We start from the raw sequence: 6,444 nt of genomic DNA on the forward strand, positions 1-6,444 counted from the left end.
ATATATATATATATATATATATAGAGTGAATAGTGGTAAAGCAGATGCTCAACACAATTAGCATAAAAAAGATTTTGTGCAGGTACAGCCCTTCCTCTATTTACCGATTCAATTTTCACAATACCACCGTAAATTGCGATCGTACACGTAGACAATTGAGCTTGCAATGCACGTGTCAACGGAAAGCAAATCTTTAAAATACGATGCCACGCTTGTTTACGACCTTTGAAACACTTGAAGCTCTCGAGTTCGAGTGCTCGTAAGGGTGAAAAGGGTCAGCCACGATATAAAGAGTTGGGGAACGAAACGGGTTTTGTTGCTACAGTTAACACTTGTCAGGGGGTGGTTTTGTTTGAGACTCGATCTCTTCGACCCTCTCCTACATAATTTGCCAAGAATGGAACGAAAGAATACTAAAATTGATGGTAGAGTTTTGCGTGACTGATTTAAACAATTATGTTTTCAAAGATAGGTCAGTAAATAACAGTAGATTGTAATCGCACGCAGAAATGTTGAAACGCTATTTTTACAAATAAGTGACATAAATCTACATTTCGTTAATCTATGACGACGTATTGAATATTAGAGTACGTTTATTCGGTCAAATAGTGACGGTAATCTGAAAACGAGGAAGCGTTCGACCACAAAAAGTTGCCAAATTGATGTAGACCAGTTGTTACCAACGACGAAAATAATTTTAGCCGCAAAAGGTTAATAAACTTTATTGACCGGATTTCATTGAACGGCAGCTTGTTTTACAGATTGACCTGCCGCGTTAAAATAATGTCGCGTAAAGCCTCAAAATTATTAAGTCACACGCATCGATATTTTACTGATGGAGAAGCATATGAGCGCGAGATTCAAAATGACATATATGAAAATTTCAAAGAACTCCGTAAAATTTAAGTTTTAGTTTACATTAAAATTAAAGTTAATTAAAATTTATATAGAATTACATGTCAAATCTTGAATATACTTTCAATTTGGGAATCTTTGTCCGATATAATCTCAATATAATTGTAACTTAAATTGTTTCGCGGAGATGAGAGGCTTCCGAGAATTATGAACTCAGTCGACGTTTTGAATCATGTGATCTTCGTATGTGACTGTTTTCCGTCAATTTTGCGCTGGAAAATCGCGGAAGTGGGATCCGCGTTTTGTTTCTCGATTGCCGAAGGAAAAAATAATCGGGAACCGATTTTCCGCAGGAAAATGCTGACCACGAAGGAACCCATCGCCGATTGCTTCAGGGATTGTTTCAGATTGCTATTCGAGTGGCAAACACGTTCAGTACGGAATAACGACAGTGGAACACGGTTGGGGCGGATTCGTTGGCAGAGGAATACAGTAATGGAGGCAGGGGGATGCGCGCGAGGGGGTTGTAATCTGTATTATCCCTTGACTATTAGTGTCGAGAGGATCGAGGGTGCACGGATTACAGTTATTACTACAGATACGAGGAATAACATTATGCGTGACGCTTCCTGTCTATATCTTCGACCAGCGAGCCCGGCAATTTCCCCTTTAAACGAACTTTAACCTAATCGAAGGTAGTGGAAACTCTTCAACAATTGTGCCATTGCGCTAAGATCGCGTTCAAATGTTGAAGGAATTAAGAACGTCGAGTCACAAGTGTAATATAAATAGATTATTATTACTACAGTATGAAAAAAAAACCTTCAAATTTCACTAAACTATAATAATCGAAAGATTTCAATAAGTTTCTAAGAAATCATTACTGCATAAATTAAAAAATTCACCTACGCACTTATTTAAAAAAATAAAACGTGATGTAGTAAAATATGTCGTATACTCTTTTATTAAATATCTCAGCAAGCTTTTAGTAAATTAAGAAATTATTATTGTATAAATTAGAAGACTATTTATGTATTTATTATAAATTATTATAAAAAATGAAATATGCTGTAGTAAAATATGTAGACAATTTGATCTTTTAATATTAAACATTAATATCAATAAACGTGGACAAAAGTTTTCGAATTGTATATTTAAAACATTACTGTATATATAAGAAATTATTTTAATGTAAATTTTTAACACACACTATGGATGCCCTTAATTAATATATGAACGACAGACTCGATATCGTTTAAACTAAGTAGACAAAAGTGTTTATCGATGCTTCCCTAAAAAGTGACCATCGCCGGCGGTAACGATACCTCGCAAGGGCGTGACATTTGATGCGCAGGGCCACCCTTCCTTTTGGCGGCGGACAACACAACTGTCGGCCTATTAAACTAATTGACTGCGCAGTATGCCGATGGCCGCAGCGTCGCGTTTGGGAATCGCGTTGCCTTAACGTATCGTTCCTTCTTTCTCCTACCCTTGTTGCATGTCGCAAACGGAAACCTCGGCGCGTCGATTACGACCCTCGCGCGAAATTTCGCACGCATCGTCGCCCCCGAACGGGCCGATGTTGCGCCCCGAGACCAAAGCTCGTTATGCAAATAACAAACATGGTCCCGCACATACGCTGCCAAGTGTAACATCGTATTGCTAATGTTGGATAATGATTCGGTCCAGCGAAGTTTTTGGCTTTGGATTAAATTATAAAAGATTGCAGTAATGGCCAAGAATCAAAATCGAGAGTAGTTAGTTACATGCATATGCATTTAATCGTAAATATATTTTATTCTACGTAAATTACATTTACTATAGAAAGTATTAAAAAAATATCATATACCAGAAATTTGACACTAAAGAAGTACTGAGTAGTCACTCATTATTGATCGTTAATTTTTTATAGATTAACATTATATGTATTTCTTCTTGTATAAAAAAGATACATAAGAAGTATTCTAAATTTTTTTTACTTTTAAATAATTATATATATGTCCTTTATATTGATAAATTATTCGATTAATGTTTTTATTTTGATAGTAATTTATTTGCTTTATTCTTTTAGCGAGTAAAAAACGTCGGTACTTTTAGTATTAAGGAGATTTAAAACAGTAAAGATTTATAGTAGCAAAATACACGAAATTTATTTCATATTTATCAAGAAATATCTCTCTCTATAGAGATACAGTGACTACGAGATACCACTCTGAAAGGCAGCGGAACAGTTGATATCGCTTTGAACACATGTCGATCACCGATCTTGCAAATGCCGTGATTGTCGAGAGAAGCTTCAGTGGTAGGTACTTAGTCTCAATTATTGCGACTCACGTGGGAGTCATTCCTCCCCTCGCTTTCGGATTTGATCAGTATTGAACTTACCGACGCAACCCCTAGAAAGCAAAAGAGAAGGAGAGAGAATGAGAGAGAGAGAGAGAGAGAGAGAGAGAGAGAGAGAGAGAGAAGAGGGTAGAGGAGAGATCGAGAGAGTCGATTCTCGTGCAAATCGACAGCGTGCGGTCGGACTGGTCGGCGAAGGTAGCTTTAATACCCGACACGCGCCCTCATCAAAGCGATTTCCAGCATTGGTAGTCCATTGAGATTCGCGCGCTTAACCACTTCATCTTCTTTTAGTCTTCGGCTCGGTGCGATGGTTGGAAGCGGAGCGGAGCGAAGCTGAGCTCGTCACCGTGGTATCACGCAGCTCGTTACCTCGATCGTTCCGGCGCGTCGTTATTCCACGACGGCCAGTCGCCGGTAATAAAGCCCGTTTAATTTTATCACCACGGAAATCGAACGTGCCCGCTATGGATAATTGGCCGCTAACAAGGAAACATTTGGTCCCCCGTTTAGTTTTCACGAGTACACGTTGCATAATGGCTCAAGCAGATAATACACGTAACTTTCTTTCTAAATTCTATCGTTTGAATGAAAATTTGATAATATTATGAATATTTGGTAAAGTTATAACTAAATGTTTCCACTGAGAGTCAGTTCCCTCATATTTAAATATAACATTTAATGCTAAATGCTTTTGTGTCTAATAATGTAATATTACATAGATTAGAGAGAATTATAAAGCAGCAGTTTAATTATAATATAATCTCCCAATTTAATAGAGATTACATCAAAATATGTTATGCATAGTAATACATGTGATGTTTTAAAAATTATGAAATATTAATTTCGCAATTACCTGTTTCTAGTTGCGATTTGGATTACGTCGTTGAAGAACCCTCAACCGCGTTTCAATTTTACTTAAAAAGCGTCGCTTAATTTCGAATTAAACAAATTTAATCCGCTATCTATCAGCGTCATCGGTATGTTAGCGGCGATGTCAACAATCACGGTGGGCATTAATAAAATAACGCTGTCACGGATTTCCCAGCACTCGACTGCGCAGAGGGTGCGAAAGGTAGGAGGAGACCATATATAGCAGATTCAAGGGGGGTGACGATGAAACTCCGATCGGACCTTATGTTCATGTATTGTGACTTTTCGTCGAGACGAGAGAGAGAGAGAGAGAGAGAGAGAGAGAAGCACCAGTAGTCCGACATAATTGGCAGGGGTCCCCGACATAATATTTATTACGGATCCAAGAGGGCGGCAAAGAGAAAGATTGTAATGGCCAACTGGGGTATAAACTGCACCAGCCTCTTTGCGGTTCGTTAAACGAAACCTTCATCGAAGGGTGCCGAAGAAAACATACGCGAATCGATCTTGATCTCTCTTCGACAAAATCTAGAAGAGTTCCAATCATAGAAATTAATTTCAATTGAAAAAAAAAAAATATATATATATATATACATTATTACTTTTAACTGAGAATGTACAAGTTTATAAGAATTAATTTTTGTTTCTTAATACGTTGAAAAAAGAAAGTAATTCTTTTTTTCTATTATCTCGAAGTGAGCTCGAGATTGTGAGTGCATCCCTTTCCAGGAATGTAATATCGTTTGTTTGTCACTGTTGCTAGAACAAGTTAGTCTCCATTCGGTCAAAAGCGTCTCGGCAGATCGCTCCTATCCCCCTTGCAGATCCGTGTTAAGCGGATTTAATTTGCGTCACGAACGAACAGAGACGCTCGCGCGCGCCCTTTAATCGTCTTGAATATCGCCGTTGACGTAGGCGCACTTCTTAGCGACGTTGAAGAAGGTCCTACCACTGTGTGCACACAGTGGAAGAGACGTCTTTAAAGTTGTTTTCCTCAAAAAACTATCCCTTTGATTTTCTACAGAATTTCTTATATATAACGCGGTCCGTTGGCACAGATTTAGAAATTTGTAGACAACTCCTACGACAATGTATATTAAGCCAAAAAATGTTTTACGGGACAAAATTCTGTTGGAATTAATTAAAGAACAGCACTTTCTTATATTTTATGTTTTCGAAAGGTGATTTAGAAAATTTTTTTAAGTGTTTGGTGTTTATAACTAAGATAATGTTAACGCAGGAAATTTTTCTGAGACGCTGAGAAAGATAATATTTCTTTGACAAACAGTGCAATAGTTAAGATCTATAATTCTACAATTTTCTACTATAAATAATAAATGTACATATAAATAATAAAAAAAATATATCTATTAATACTATGATTTTGAAACAACAGCAAAATCTTGATTTGGACTTGCTAGAGCTGCGTACGAATACCTTGTAAAAGTCCACGTAAATGCAAGTGCGCTCGCACGCGCACATACTGTCACCCTTTCTCCTTCCCTTTCCCTATTTTCTCTTTTCCTCTTCCCCCCTTCTCCCCACCTCCTGTCTCTCTCTCTCTCTCTCTCTTTCATCCCCGTTTGTATGCGCTCGCGCGCACGCGAGTCGGGTCCGGGTATAATAATAACGTTCGGTAAATACGTGTAAGTACGTGTTTGTAGTTACCCCTGAGGTGAGCCACCCCCGGAGAGGCAAGAGAGCCAGGAGGCCCCGCCTTCGTCGGCATGGGGTTGGTTGTCACGGGGGTGGGACACTCGGGGGCGGTTCTTTGCTACCCGAGTCCCGATTTAGTGCTCTCGTTCACCGCGGGGTGCCGGCCGGAGAAAAAGAGGGTAACGCGAAAGAGGCGCGCGAAGTACGGACTGATACGCACCCCGTGCGCGGAGGACAATCGAGCTCGTTCGCGAGTAAACCATCCTCGAGCACACGTTCCACAGTCGGCCGCGACAGTACGGGACTAGTATAACCCCCGTCGAGGTATAATCGTCATAATTAGGGTAGCTTCGAACGTAGCTAAAGGAACAAACCGACTGCAGAAGGAACTGAAGCGTTCATTATTGGTGTTGAAGAAACGAGTTTTCGTGATCAAAGAAATAAACTTTTGCTGGAAGTGAAACAACGAAACGCGTAGTTATTGAAGAATCCAATTAGGAGGGGCTTTAACTGAAGAAATTAAATTTTGATGTAATAAACAGATTTTTGTTATCGATGTAGAGACAAGTGTCATTAAGGAATTATATATTAGAGAAGACTCTCCGTTGTAACTGATTTTATAGAAGAATATCGGCTATTTGGATCAACAGCTGGTGATCGTGACTTAAATAGTGAAATAGACGTCACTTCTCAACGTTAGGCGCACCGTTTGACGAC

This window comes from Trachymyrmex septentrionalis, unplaced genomic scaffold (genome assembly GCF_001594115.1).
Source record: "Trachymyrmex septentrionalis isolate Tsep2-gDNA-1 unplaced genomic scaffold, Tsep1.0 scaffold19, whole genome shotgun sequence".
NCBI classification, from domain to species: domain Eukaryota; kingdom Metazoa; phylum Arthropoda; class Insecta; order Hymenoptera; family Formicidae; genus Trachymyrmex; species Trachymyrmex septentrionalis.